At 48.8% G+C, this 14,840-nt stretch overlaps 1 protein-coding gene across 2 annotated transcripts in view; it reads right to left on the bottom strand.

The window, feature by feature from the left end:
* Window positions 1-14,096, bottom strand: part of LOC144112671 (U-scoloptoxin(11)-Sm5a-like) — a 184,913-nt gene extending 170,817 nt beyond the window's left edge. For both annotated transcript variants that reach the window (XM_077645482.1, XM_077645483.1), the window contains exon 1: window positions 13,981-14,096. The gene's annotated coding sequence lies outside the window, so the exon portion shown is untranslated. The remainder of the gene's footprint in view (window positions 1-13,980) is intronic.
* Window positions 14,097-14,840: the final 744 nt, after the last annotated feature.

Raw genomic sequence — 14,840 nt, 5'->3', positions numbered from 1 at the left:
TCTGAGTGAAAATCACTCAAAACGGTGATAGGCGACAGGCCAGCCTCTGCAATAATTTCAATCTAAAATGACTGAGCCGCGAGCGCAAAGGAAGTGGCTGCGTTCGCTGTATGATGGTGCGAGGACGTTTTGTCCAGTTGCGTCTTTCCCCGGGGCATAAGCTATGTGTGCGCTTACTTGACGACCCCAAGCAGAGCATCATGCAAATGACAGGAAAGGGGCGCACCCTGTAACAAAACATACATCTTTGCAACAACCTGCAGGAAAACATGATTTACAGCTAAGGCTTACGATAGGACGAATAGAGAAGTATTAGAGGACTTTCTAATCACCTGGATCCCCTGCGGAGCCAGCCCGCACACATTTTATCACTACATCTGGGAATGCCCACGCCCATTCACACACACACACACACACACCCCAACCTCCTCGGAGACCGCCCTTCTGGCCTCACGAGCCGGTGAACAGCTCACGCTGATCGACCGGGCCAGGCTGAGGGGGCGGGGGGGTGGGGGTGGGGGTAGCGGGTTCTTGGACTGAGCAGCTTTCCCGGAAAGGTTTTAATGCATGCTCTAGCACTAGTCCTACGTTTAAGCTAATTCTGCCTGACACCCGTGTGAAGCCTCGTGGCGGGAAGTGGGTTTAGAAAAACGCTTACCATACTTACAGCCCCGAGCGGGATTGGAACCCACGGTGGCGTGAACACATCAGCTTCGCTTGGCCCGGCTTTGACCACTCCTTAATCGCCGCAGTCTTTCACACCGCGTGTTGTTGTTGCCTTGGTCACATGGCACATACCCATGACGGGGGATTGGCCAGGGTTCAATGGGGAGACCCCATAGAATAGGGTAAACTGCTGCCATGCTAAGGATTGTGGCTTGGGTGAAATTTCAGAGTAATTTAAAAGAAAAGGAAGAAACAAAATATCTGGAGGGAATATCTGGGAATTAAATAATTAAATATATGAAAATACCCTAACGCTCTTTTGAATGCGGAAATTTTGGTAACAATTAGCAAGGGAATCTGCCGGTAGCTGTTATATAATTGCGGAGATATTAGAAAACTTTATGCAATGCAAAACCCCTGGCGCTAGCGCCGAAAGAGAGGAGGAGGGGAAGCGACAAAGTGAGGCCCAACTTCGTAATGGAAATTTCTAGGTGTGCTCTCCTCTGATGTGCAAACGTCCGACAAGAGAGTAGGAAATGCTCCAATGGGTCTCCACTTCACCACATGCCGCACAAATGTTTGTGAGACTGAACCCGCATCTACATAAGTAAAGATTTAAACGAGGAATGCTGCACCTGATAGGTCTCATCGCTACCTCACACTGCCGGGTTTTACACGCACGAGCCTTCCATGGGTACATGAGGTGTTGGTAGTCAGCAGTAGGGAGTAAGGGATCGTTGCACGTGGGGGTTATAAGCTGAATACGCTGAAATCGAGTGATACCGAAAAGAACATGATTAGGTACGCTACAGGCAACTGGTGCATTTAGAGCTGATTTTGACAAAAAGTCCGCTGCTTCATTTTGTAAAATACCGCAGTGGCCTGGTATCCAAATGAAGCGGGCCTCTTTCACCCATCCACGAATAAAAAAACTTTAGTGAGCGTCTCAAAAAAGCGTCTCGTGTGGACTCCAGCGCCAGCAAAACAGAGAGGCAGTCTGAGAGGAATATCACCTGAGAAACAGTTGTGGGAATTTTCAAAGCGGCCAGCCCAAGAGCCATAAACTCTGTTAGAAATATGGTTGTGTAATCCGGGACTCTAACCGGAAAGCTCCACGAGAGAGACTCTGAAAAAATACCAACCCCTGCCTTCCGGTCGGCCCCAGGCGCATCTGTAGCAACTGCAGTATGTTGCAGGTACTATGTGTTAAACCGCCGGCCTCTCGCGCTGTGATTTGCATACCGTCGTCTTCATACACTGTCATTCGTACGAGAGCTGGTCCGAACGCAAGATCCCGCACGTGCGAGCACAAGTTCGAACGCGTGGGTGGCTTTGAGGAACCGCTTCCAAACGCAAGAGCACGTGGGCGCTTTAATACCCCAAAAATGCCCCCCCCCCCCCCCCCGCCCTAAAAAGGACGACAGGAAGCGCCATCTGTCAAGAATGGCCCAATTCGTATGGTTAGGCGGGAGATTTGAACCACCGCAACAGGGTAACAAAAAACTGAAATCGTCATTGGTGTGAATGAATTCTGTACGTCGACACAAAGCGCTAAACATATCCGAGCCCGCCTGCTAACGCAATCCCCTCCGCATCGCTACTTAATTTTTGACATTTTCTATTAAATAAAGCTTATTGTCTCTCTGTCCTTAAATATTTCGCTTGTGGTTCTTCACGTCTGTCGGCTTTGCTATGCGCTACTTCCCACCATGTCCGAAAAGAAAAGAAAGGCGGCCGGCGGAGAAAGCGTCAGCGGAGAATACGAGAAAGATTAAGGCGTCGGAAACTGAAGAAATAAGTTTAGAAAAATTAGTAGGCGTCTCAGAGCTACTATTAAGAACCTGTGGCTGATGGAGTGAGCTTTCGGCCAAGTAGTGTCTTTTAGCCTACTTGATGATTCAAGCAGTGACACGAATAAAAATAAGAATTGCGTGACGGACTTCCAGTTAATTTCATGACACGTGTTTGGCATTTCCATAACATCTATAATGAAATTCGAAGTAGCAGCGAACGATCAAGCAGCTTCTGCTGGCAGAACATACGATCTGCTTTAGACAGCGCGCACCGAAAATGAAGCTTTGTTCCGCTGCCCTCGCCACATCCACAGCACGGCCAAGAAGTTTCCAGCACTGCTTGCATTTATTAATGCGGTGCGTCATACTGCGAAGACAAATCATTCTGTTGTACCAACGACAATGCACTTGCAGTCGTTAAAGTGTTGAGAGGGGCAGTGGTCTAACGGAGGGGCCAGCGAAGCTGATCTGTGGGCGCCTCCCCCCCCCCCCCCCCCCGTTTCGAATCGCGCTAGCAGTCAGTTCTGCTTTCTTTTATTTCATACACCGATTGACAGCCAGGAGACGCCGTAAAGGCGCATTATCACAACGAGCTCTTTATGCTATCGCATAGCATAACGCGAGATGAGCAAGCATAGCTTGCCCCTGCGCAAGAGCAAACGCCGCGCCATCCGTTTCAGCGCAAACTCCGCCCGTTGCTTTAGGGGCAACCACTCAAGAGACCAATTCCGACGCGGGTAGTTACGTGGTGAGACCTAGAGAGAGAGAGAGAGAGTAAATCGCTATTTCTCCGAATAGATATGGTTTGGCTAGAGTCGTCAAGGAGGGACCCTTGTCCAGTACCGCTGTGGCCGGGGCTATATCAGCTGGGCTCAGGCATTCAATTGTCGCTGAGCGTCCAAATACGAGTTGGACAACTGCGCCTCCTACTGCTCCCAATTTGGTATTGGTTGGGTAGCCCTCAGCTCGATTCTACTCGCAGTAGCAAACACGCAAAAAGCAAAGCGTTCAAGGTCTCGCCACGGCTGGCTATGCTGCAGAGAGAACAGTGGAATAAACAAAAATCTATTAGCGTATTCAGATGAGCAATGTGCAGTGGCATTCTCAGTCATTGGCTTCGTGGAATAAAGGTGAATTAGAGGTTCCGCAACCCGGCTGTCGCGCTGTACCAGAGCAATAATGACTAAAGGAAAACAAAAAATGGGCGAAGCGAGTACGCCTCTCTATGAAGCATGAGAAAGGTTGTCGGAAATTAGGGCAAAGCTCCAGTGAGGCTTCTTATCGTGCGGTTGAATCGAGGTAAAACATTCGAGAAAATGGCAAAAATATTCGACCGTCAGTGGCGCAGAAGAAGGAAGCCGTAATGGACGTGCCACTATTGCTTCCCGCCGCTTCTGTTTGCAATACACGCCTCTCGGAGCCTCGATCGGGTTCTCACAAAGTGGCGCAAGGTGCTGGCAGAGTCGCATCGACGTAGGCGCCTCTGATGCCGAAGCGTTAATTTCAGACTTACTGAGGCTCAATATCGAGTGTTTGTCTTAGGGGTCGAGGCGCGTGCCTGGAAATGAGTCGAACGGGAGTCGAGCTTTTCGCAATGCGCTGTATTTGAAGATAAAGAGAGAGAAAAAAATCAGGACCGACAAAAATGTTTGTTACAGTAGACAAGGGGAAATGGGGCAGTTCGGAGAAGTGAGACCTCGGAGAGACCGCCATGCCTGACTGTATCCTCTTGCACTGCCTGCTTTTACGTCTTTCGCCTTCTAATCTCCGCTGTCAACAAAAGTGGCGCGAGTTCCCGAAGAAAAAGAGCCGGGCTTCACCTACCGACCTAGCTGACACACGCCTCGCATTATTAATCGCGGTGTTGGTGAGATTCAATAGAGCGTGTTTGACTTGTCCGAGGAAGCCCAGGGTGGAGGAATGGCCGTCGCAAACGCACTGGAGGGAACCTTTCCTGCGGCCATCCCCCCTGCCTCCGCCTTGCTCGCAGGGATTCCTTTAGTGGGGACAGCGAGTTAGCTGCCTCCTAACATGGGTTAGTGCCTCGTGAAATTTACTCACTCCAGGTCAGATGCGGAACGTATTTGGATTCAATTTTATTTCTCCCATTTTGGCATGGAGAGTGCCGAGGGGAAAAAGCCGCAAGTACAGCTTGGTGTACCCTAGCCACCAACACTCTAAAGCAGCAGGCAAGAAACAAGGCGTGAAAGCCACAGTAAAAGTACTCGTTAAGCATACAAACAATCGTTGCCGCATAGCTTATGTCACGCAGGAACTAAAAGCAGTCAAGTGCAACGTGTAAAAAGGGGCAAGAAGACTGTATTATACTGTCACATGGGGGTGACGGCAGTTTAGTAAACGGCAACATTTTTATATAGGGTCAGTTTGCAAACTGCGTTGACGCGCCACGGAGCGGAGAGGACCCACGTGATCGCCGCCGAAGCAATGGCGCTGCGGTCGCTTTAGGATGGGAGCGTCGTCTGCTACTCCCTGATTGTGGAACGTCAGCAGATGGCGGCTCGCGTGCGCACAAAGATGCATTTAAGGCACAAACGTAGTTCTCGCTTTGATCTCGTTTGTATTACTGAAACAAGACGTTTTAGTAGCATTTATAACCACAGTCTTAGCCGGGCACGATTAAAGACGCGTTGGCAAATTGCTGCTGACATGCGCATGAGATGCACATTCAAGAAAATAGACTGCTTACAAACACTGTCGCTTTACCTAAACAAGTTGTTCCAACCAACACTCCCATATTATTTATATTTTGAAATGTTAGACAGGCGAGGGCTAACGAACTGAAAGGAGCATTGGCAGCAAAATAGAAAAAAATATATCACGAGAGAAATGGGTCTTCATTATTAAAAAATTCTTGTCGTCACTTTCAGTTCCAGAAAATTGATTTACGACAAACTACTCAAGATTAGCCGGTTCCAAATGCTTATTAACGCACTTCTATGAACAATTCAGACTCGTATAAGGTATTCATTCCGGTAGGAGTTTTTCCTTTGGAGCTTTTATTGCTGCCTTGCTTTTTCCAAGCCACACAAGAGCAAAAGCATGGGCGTAGAAACTACATAAGAGGAAGAAGCTTGTATGAAAGCTAGCGCCTTAGTGCCCGGAGGTCCGTTTTTATCCTTGTGAGAAACATTTTCCTTAAGCGCTTTTTTTAACAACCGCTGTTTTTTTTTCTCTTGCTTTTTTCTTAACAATTGCGGGTTTCTTTCTTGCAAAACGAGTACACCAAACAACCTGAAATTTCAAGGTGGCCTTTGAATTTGAAACCCCGCAAAAAAGTTCGTCGCGGCTTCCTAGCTAGGCAAACTTTCAGGGAGCCGCTACACTGGTGGAATTCTCGTTCTTCGGGCTTCTTTAACCGTAGCTGCATGCATGCCGGGGCAAGTATGTTTTCTTTTAGCCGCCTAGAAGCAGATTTTGGCGTCTTCTAAACGTCACATTTCGTATTTAAAGAGGTGATTTTATGAAGTAAATAGGAGTTCGCACAAAGGATGGGGCTGTGTAATTAGCAGGCGTTTGGAATAATTCTTTAAATGCCATACATGTCGGGAGCCAACAGCCGCCGAAACCAAGGAGCAAAGGGGATGTTTTTTCTTTATTTGCAGTTTTTCATCACTAGGAGTATAAAAGCATAAACAAACACATGCCGTCGGTGGGATGCGAACCCACGGCCTCCGAATTTCGCTGCCGGTGTTCTACCTACTCAGCTACCACGACGGCTGCCCAGTCTGCTGCTTTCATGGGTATTTATGTTTTGCGTGTAAGCGAACCTTGAGAATGTTCACCAGCGTCACTCTCGTCCATAGCGGCGGACGTAGCACATCCTGCAATACCGCGAGTGTGACATGGAACGTCATCTAACGGTGAGGGTGGAAGCTGTGCGAGAACCCTCTTATGCTACCTATGGCGTCAAGGCTGCCAAGGCTTCATTTTACAGTAGTGCTAAGGAATGAAAGACTGACTGATTGTCGTAGTAGTCTTTTGGTGCTTTCTCTCGAATGTTCTTTCTCACTTTTAAATTGAGTGTGTCTGAGAGCTATGACAATCTAGAAGAATGTAGGAACAGATGCGTGTGGCTGCGATCATTCGGAATAAACGTGGTTGCCGATCACCTAACAAAGGGATAAAGCCGCTCCTGCCTGCGGCTTTGAGCATGGCAGTACATATCGCACAAATAAAGTCACACATAGGAATGATAGTGAAAGGGCGAAGTGCAAAAAGCTATCAGGTCTGCGGTTTCGCATCTCACGTCAGGGCCCAGAAATCAAAGAACCCTAGAGAGCAGCGCGCCGTCTCTCTCTGGTGGGTTCGTGGCACGTCAATACTTTCAGCGCTGAACTTATTCGCAGAACGAGGCAAAATGTTCGCCGAGCTAAGGGTTCCGTATACATTGAGTGGTATAGGTTGAAACGTGCCACAGTTATTTGTCCCTTATGGGATACGTAGGTACAGCCTTTTTAAAACATATACGTGTAGTGATGCCCTCTAGAAAGGTGAGGCAGCGACTCTGAACGCTGACGATGCAAAAGGAGCCCAAGCAAAACCATTTAAAAGCTGTACATTAAGAGGACGACATGCCATGTCGCCAAGGTAGTTCACATCTTCTTGTATACTTCAGAAAGTTTAGCATACACAAGTCAATTACTTTTGCAGTGTTTTGCTGGCGAAATAAATTGCATGTGTCTGCATCATAAGCGACATTCAATATTGCACGTACGGTCTGCTTTTGTGAAATGTTTATCTTATTTTTATTGCTAGCTGTTGTAGTTCCCCAAACTAAATGGGTGTAGGTTAAATGCGACATAAAGAAGGAATTATACAGAATAGAAGCTTAACTTTGCCTGGAAATGAATGGCGGTGCCGGCAAACAGAAAAAAATGGTTTTCCCAGCCCTCTTAAAAATGTGCACCTCGTATCTTTATACTGTGTTCTATTGTCTCCAAACCGAGCTTAAGGTAGCAAGACATGAGAATATATTTAATTTCTGGTTTAAAGTTAACAGCACTCCTCCTGATTACATTAATCTCTAAATCATTAGTGTACGAACAGTGTTCCAATCACCGCACTATTTTCCTCTGCTCTTGCACCTTCACCGTTGGTCGAAGAGAACAACAGTGAGGCGTCGTCTGCATGCATAACACACTTGGCATGGTGGCATTCGGTAAGGACGTCATTAATGTGTGAATTAAAAAGTAAAGCGCCAAGAATACTTGCAACACAGGAAAGCAGCAAGTAGTATCAGCTACCATCATTTGCAGCTTTGTTAGCTTTTCTCACTCCAAAGGAGAAATAAAAAAAAAACAGATAGAAAAAACAACCAAAGCAATACTGCTCTCAGCCCACATCCGTGTGTTAGTATGTTAGTAACCTAGAGCTTTATTTCAAGGCGCCCTATTCCTTGCTGATTCCTTGCGCATAATTTAGCCAGGGTGTGCATTCTCCCCCTTCCCATGGAAGTTTAAAAGATCGAAGCACAGCAAGCACTGCGTCTTGCCAATAGGCGGCAGTTTTCCAAGTTACTATTCTGTCGCATCTCATTAGAAACGGATTATTACGCCGTGTTGTTTATAGAAACATTTCTACTCCTCGGCTCGCAACAGTTCTACCCAGTGCACCCCCCCCCCCCCCCCCCCCCACTTCATGAAGAATTCAATTGCAACTCTTTCTCGACGCATCGAGTTCAAACACTACACACGGATTTTATTTGTACGGCATTCTTCCAGGTTTGTGTGTCCACTCGAGAGTTGCTCAATGGGCGTTTTAAGCACACAACTCTAAAGTGTATTTGCAGTGCAAACAGTCCACAATGCAATACAGACATGTACTCACCGTGTCCTGCTCTTGTGTAAGGAACCGTCGCATTTCAGTCTAAGTATTAATGTCCCTGACGGGAACAAACTTTCTCGGATGCTCTTAACTGCAACGAAAGTTCAGTTTTGTCCGAAGGGAAGCTCACCAAAACAGTCGCGTGCTTTCACGTGAGCCTCGGTGCACCTATAACATACAGGGTCGAGCGCGTAAATCTTGCGTTGTTCACGAAGCTACGGGCCAGCATTTGCCAACCGGCGGCCAGCACTTGGAAGAAAACATGCGCAAACGCCGCTGCTGTGCCTCCGAGGCTCACGTACACCGCACCGTGCTCGCTGGCTGTCGTGTTCGGCAGTGGTCTTCGCCTGCGTCCGTCGTTGGGGCCTCAGTCTCGGACTCGGGGCTGTTCACGCGTCGGGAACAAGCTGGCTGCGCCGCCAGTCAGTCATGCATGGCCGGGCGAAGCGCACCGCATTGTTTTAAACCTCATCCCGCATTGCCTGAAACGTGGCCCGCGGACGTTCTTCTGGAGTTCGGAAACGCCAGTTATTCGAAACCAAAATCTGCCTGCACCGTAAGAATCCGAAATTTTAATGACAACGAAAAGCTATGAACGATCTGACGAAAGGTCTGAGAAGGAATCCAGAAATAAAAGAGAGGTGGGAACAAAAGGAATGGCTTCGTTATTTTAGTAGGTAAAATTCAATAAGAAAACGCTTTAGGCCGCTCTTTTATGCGCTGAAGAGCAGCGGATGTTGTTGAGGAGCTCGGCTGCCTGCTTCGCGGTCTGGTTCCAGCGTGAGCTCGGAAGAACGGAGCTACCCACGCGTCCTGCGCGGCGGTGCGTTGCTCGCGAAGACAGCGTCGGCATTCCCGCCTTTGCCGTCCGCGGCTCAGCTGATAACGCTCGCACGCAGATATTCTGCCGCGATGCTTTTGCATATGTACACGCGCAATGCTTTCGCGACTGCGTCGGGGCTGCTTTCGATTGGAGAAGAGAGGTTTCATCTCTGCCGAGCTTATGCGATTTCCGTCAGCCAGTCGCATAGAACCAGGCGAAACGAAGAATGAAACACGGCCACTGACCTGCAGTGGTAACAAAAGGATTATGTTGTCGTTATGGAGCACACAATGAGTTGCGCAGCCGCCACTTCATGTGCCAGACATGACACAATAATCTTGAATATGCTTGTGCTTGCGATCGCGTTAGGCGTCATATAAGTTAGCGAACGTTCGAGCGCCCGCCCCAGCTGCGTTGAAGAGCTGCGTTCTCTCAGTCGATTACCCAACCTGATCGCGCAAATTTTCGTTAAGCTCTGGAATATGTGAATCGAAAGAAAATACTGGCTCGAACGAGAAAAAAAAAAGCGCAGCAGTTAGAAAATGGGCCGTTACCCTAAGCCTTTTCTGTCCTAAGCCATGGATTTATGGCCGAAGCGCACACGAAAACGCATCCGCGCGTAGTGAAAAGTAAGTAATGTAAATGCAAAAAAAAATCAGAAATAAGTGTAAGCCCAGCGTTATGGCAATCAAAACGACCTGACACGGCTTCTGAAAGAGCGGGCTTCAGCAATGACTTTGTATGGTGGCAAGAGTGAGGCTGAAATCGCACCGGTGAGGAACAAGCATCGACGTTGCCATCAGAAATTCCAGTGCTGAGGAGAACCCGCCATGGACGCTGAAAGACGGACTAAATGCCTTCAACGAGCCCCCGCCTGCCGGGAGTGAAGAATTCCTTAAAAACTTCTTCGCGCCGTTTTGATATCTTGCGTTCTCAAAGGTGGAACAATCTTTCTCCAATCCCGCCACAACGCCCAGGTTTCGCCGCACTGTTGCCCTGTAGCGTTGTAACTAAAGAAGCGCATTCCCACTGTCTCCTCTTGTCCAGCGCATTTTCACAGGCCAACCGGTATATGTTCACTAAAAAGCGCTCTCAGAGAGCAAAGAGACATCTGGAGAAACAAGGCTACCGGGACCTCAAGCCGCCTTTACTAAAGACATTGTAAGCAGCGGCCTACCTGTTGATGTGCAAAGCTGCTCGCGTTTCGCCCACAGTTGCGGAACTTCCTCGGCTCATCGATGGGTCCAGCCGGAAGAGAGAAATGGCCCGAAATCCGCCGCTTTGCCGACGGGGTAAACAATGAGCGGACACGGCGTGTGCGACTGGCCCCATCCACGGCTGCTCGCGCTACAATGCGCCGACGACAGGGCCGATTCATCTCCGCCCCTCGAAACGGAAGGCGCTTTCCCTGCAGCAAATACTCGACGCTCTTCGCTCAACTGGTGAAAGGGCGGAGCAGCCGAGCGGACTCGACGGCATACAAACGCTGAAAGCTGCCGGCGGGCGCCGATTTACGAGAGATGCGCTTGTCGCTTCTCGCGGGCGTCAACACTTCCAGTTTTCTCCACAGCCTTTTTAATAAATAAGCCCGTCAGTCTTCCACTCTCATGATAAATCGCCGCGGTGGTCCAACGGCTGTAGCGTTCAGCTGCTAACCGCGAGGTTGCGCGGTTGACTCCTCACAACGACGTCCGCATTTCGATCGAATCCAAGTGCAAACATTCTCGTGCGCTCAGGCTTCGTTCTGTAAGTCCTATAACTTCGGACTATAACAGGCTATAACTCTTGAGCGTTTCGTTTACCTAGTGTAGTCTATATAGTAGGCGGGCCGCTCGCACTTAGCCTGTGTTTATCTGGTCTGAAAACTGGTTGCTTGTTTTTGCCAAAGAATACGCATACAAAGTAACGAATTTGTCACCCGCTCAAGTTTGAATTCCGACACTGAGCATGGCGATTTATGGACGCGTTCAGTGATTGTGATGTCATTATAGGATGCGCTCTTTCTCGATAACTTCCATGTTTCTCGTGTTTGGCGTTATGTTATTCAAACAGCGCTCTAAAAGTACCCTTTCAAGCCATATATAGTACATTGCGTTATCAGGGCCTGTAACTTTTTTTTGCCAAAAATTGCAAGAGTGAGTGAATCAACTTTCGCGCCGCAAAGCACTCTTTCGAACTGTTAGTGACGACCAGTGAATAGCGAGTCGGGAAGAGCACGTGACATTTACGCCGTTTTTTCTCTCAGCAAGGTTATTTTTGGCGAAGCGTTGTTTTTTTTTTTTTGAGATTTAATCAATTCTGAGTCCTTCATACCGCGTGCCTGACATCCAGTGCGCATATTTGAATGCTTGGGATGAATGATCAATCCTGCATAAGTAAATGAAATTCGCCAGGTGGCTGTGCGCCTGTTTTCCCGCCCTGTGCGAGCATCGGCCGTTTCTCTGCTGATAAGCGCTAAAGGTAATGGTGCTACTTTTTGAGATGCTCCCTCACTGTAGGCGGTACACACGCTACATGCGATATGGCCTGTTCTATGAGTAACGTCGCTTTATATAGTATGCACCACATCGGAGGTTCGTGGTGGAGAGGCTCTGTAAAAGGACGACTGTTGGAAAAGAAGCTGCGATTTACAAAACCATCGCGTAATATCTTTTTCGCTACAACTCCACTCCGTGGAATCGCGGTATCCATCACTTCCGTTGTGTATAAGGCTACGGCAAATTTCGAAAACATCGATAATGCTGTGAACCTTCCCTGCTGTGTAACCAACAACCTTTCCGGCACGCGGGCCCCAAAATGGTTGCGTCAGTCAACGTACCCTTCCTGCCCAACATAGCGCTCACTGTGATTCTGGATACTTGAGCCATGAGCTAATTTCTTTTCTTCGTGTGCACCTAGTATTTATTTTTTCGACTTGGCAGCGAGAAACAAGACTTTCTCTTCTCTAGTCTTTCTTTTCTACGACTCACGCAAAGAGCACAATGAATAAAGCGAATATAAAGCGAGGTTCAAAAAAGTACATCTGCGCGAGTCCACAAAATAAGGCTTTCTTTTCATTTTCACTGGAGTCGCTCAGATGCCTAGCCATGACACTTGGTCCTTCCTTTTGACATCACACATGACTGGTCTCATCATTTCTTTAACTACAAGTTGTTCGATTAGTTAAGGAAAGGCCTTATTTTTCTTCAGCTTAATTTAAAAAAAGTGCGATCGTAAAGAGTGTTTTCGCCGGCCGCTCATTCGCCTAAAGCACTGAAAGTTGCGTGGCATGGTTGCTAACTCGATCTAAAAGGACGATGGTGTCATTCACGTATGCCAGTGCTCCTGCTTAAGATCTCAGAGCAGATACGTACTGCCAAATATGATTAGTGACTGTGGACTTGGCCGCTTTATGGAGAGTCAAGTTGTTCACATATGCTGCAGCCAAAGGGGCCAAAGGATATGAAAACACGAACCGTACAAAGTGCGCACTGTGTGATGCCTGACTTATTGGCTTCTGTCTCGCATGTAATACGCCCAAACGGCGTATTTACAAGCACTAGCTTCCTGAGCAGTGGCCGACCATCTATTTCGCTGAGCGCACTGAACCTCCTCCTCCTCCCCGTGCAGTCTTTAGACACCCATCGAAACGGTCTGGCGCGGTCCCGATCTTCAATGCAGTTTTTTTTGTCAGAGGACCCCTCCGACTGCCCGCTTGAAGTGGCCGGCTTTGTGCGCGAACAGCATGTCCTGCTTTTGGCCTTCAGGAAGTGACTGGTGTGGCCTGACACACGATAACGAAAAGGGAGAAAGGTGAAGGCCTGTCGTACGGGCTGATGTGTTCTCCTTTGAAAAGCCGCCAAATGCACATCTATGCAATGCGACAAAGCCGCCTGCACTGCTGTCCCACTGCGCTAGCCGCGAAATCTATAAGAGCCCTCGCTGGGAGCTGATCCTTTTTAAATGAGGGATCAACCCAAACTTGACACTTTTTGTGAGCGCAGTTCTGCGAACTTACGTCATGGAAAAACACGCAACAGGCGGCTTACACAACTACAGACAAAGCAGACAGGGAGTCTGTGACATAATCATCGGAATAAGCAAAATCTTCCAATTGAATCCGCATGCGGCCCGTACTCCGATCTCCCCACTTCGTAGTGTTGCGCAATATCGCAGCTCTAGTACTTTATAAAGCCCAACAAGTAACTGAAACTTTCTCGTCCGAACAATGTTTGACCGATGGAATATAAAAACGAGTCTCGAAGGACACAGAAAAAAAGGGAGCATTGCGCAACGAGGACGGAATCCAGAACAAGAAAAAAAAAAGAAAACCTGGCTCCCACACGAGAACGTCATTTTTTTCTTTATTTCGTGTCAGCGTATGCTTTTTCACGTCTTAATGCGATTGATCGCGCCTATACAAGCTTGCGTCCAACTCTCGACTTCGAAGACGATATTTATACCCCCCTTTCGGCGTAGCAGAATGCTTCCTAAGGCGGCGCGCATTAAAAGCTTTTAACTCGTCTATTTTTTTTTTTCTGAAAGACAGGTCTTCTCGGATGAGCTCGTTGAATTCCGCCTTAAATGATTTATTATTAATATTTTTTTTTCCGGCTATGGGAGTACTTTTCTCGGCTGGAGAAAACCTCTTGGGTGTTCGGACTGATTCTCACGTGGTCTCTAGAAAAAGATATTCAGCGCACGAATATGTTTGTTTTTTTTTTCTCTCTTTTTTGCCTTATGTGCCTAGTTTGAGAAGAGATGTGCTGTAATCCTCCTCACACTTGGCGCCCGCGCGCACGCGACGCGCGGCGCGAGCGCCCAAGCTGAGGCGGCGGCAGGGAGAGAGTGCACAGAAGGGACGGATGCGCTCACCGTTTCTCGCGACGCGACAAAGTCGGGAGTAGTAGGTGGACAGCGGGACACCTCGGAGCGCCGGGATCTTTTCCTCGCCGGTTCGGTGGCTGTCGTCGGACTGATTCAACACCGGTGCCCCGACCCGACGTTGTTCAACTCGCCGCGCGGTCCGCGCCTGGGGCCTTCTCTATTGGGCCCGGGTCCGTGACGTGGCCCTCGACCGGACCAATCGCGAGGCGCCATCGCCCCGCACGTAGCTGCTGTGCGCGCCCACTCGAAAAGGCGCGGAGGTAAGAGGCGTGCGGGAGAGCGGGGCCTCGTATGCCGCCACGCGCACCGCCAGAGTTCATCGCAGGTCATTAAGATTTTAGGCGCCCTCAAAGCGCGCTTTCGGTTGGCGCTGGCGGTGGCGGGAAACGCACGCGTGCGTGCTCTTGGTTGTTTCTTCTCCCGGAATTCTTGTGCAAAATGAAAGGGCCGTATGCGCACCTGCACTGCGAAGCAAGGCGACCGCAGCGGCAGAAAGCTCGCCACCTCTGGCGTGCATGCACGCTGAATGAAGCACACGAGGGCAAAGAGGAGCCCGGACACCTGACACACGGGTGCAAACGCCGCAATCTCTCAAGGGTGCAGTGCCGCAACCCAAGAAAATGACACGGTGCCTCCGCACGCTCTTGGAAGCCTATGCAGGGTGCAAACGTACTATTCAGCGAATTATGTAAATTTTGAATTTTGGGTATATTTCCTCTCCTGCTGAGTCGCCAGCTCTCGTCCATTTTCTTCTGTTTAGTAATTGATTGAATGAGCTGGCGCCTGACTGTACGATGTTTACTGTTAGCATTCATTTGGGTATGAAAGGGACTCCCATATGTCCGACA

This window comes from Amblyomma americanum, chromosome 1 (assembly GCF_052857255.1).
Source record: "Amblyomma americanum isolate KBUSLIRL-KWMA chromosome 1, ASM5285725v1, whole genome shotgun sequence".
Taxonomy (NCBI): Eukaryota; Metazoa; Arthropoda; class Arachnida; order Ixodida; family Ixodidae; genus Amblyomma; species Amblyomma americanum.
Note: the sequence above shows the minus strand (reverse complement) of the source record. Positions and strands in the feature narration are given on the sequence as shown.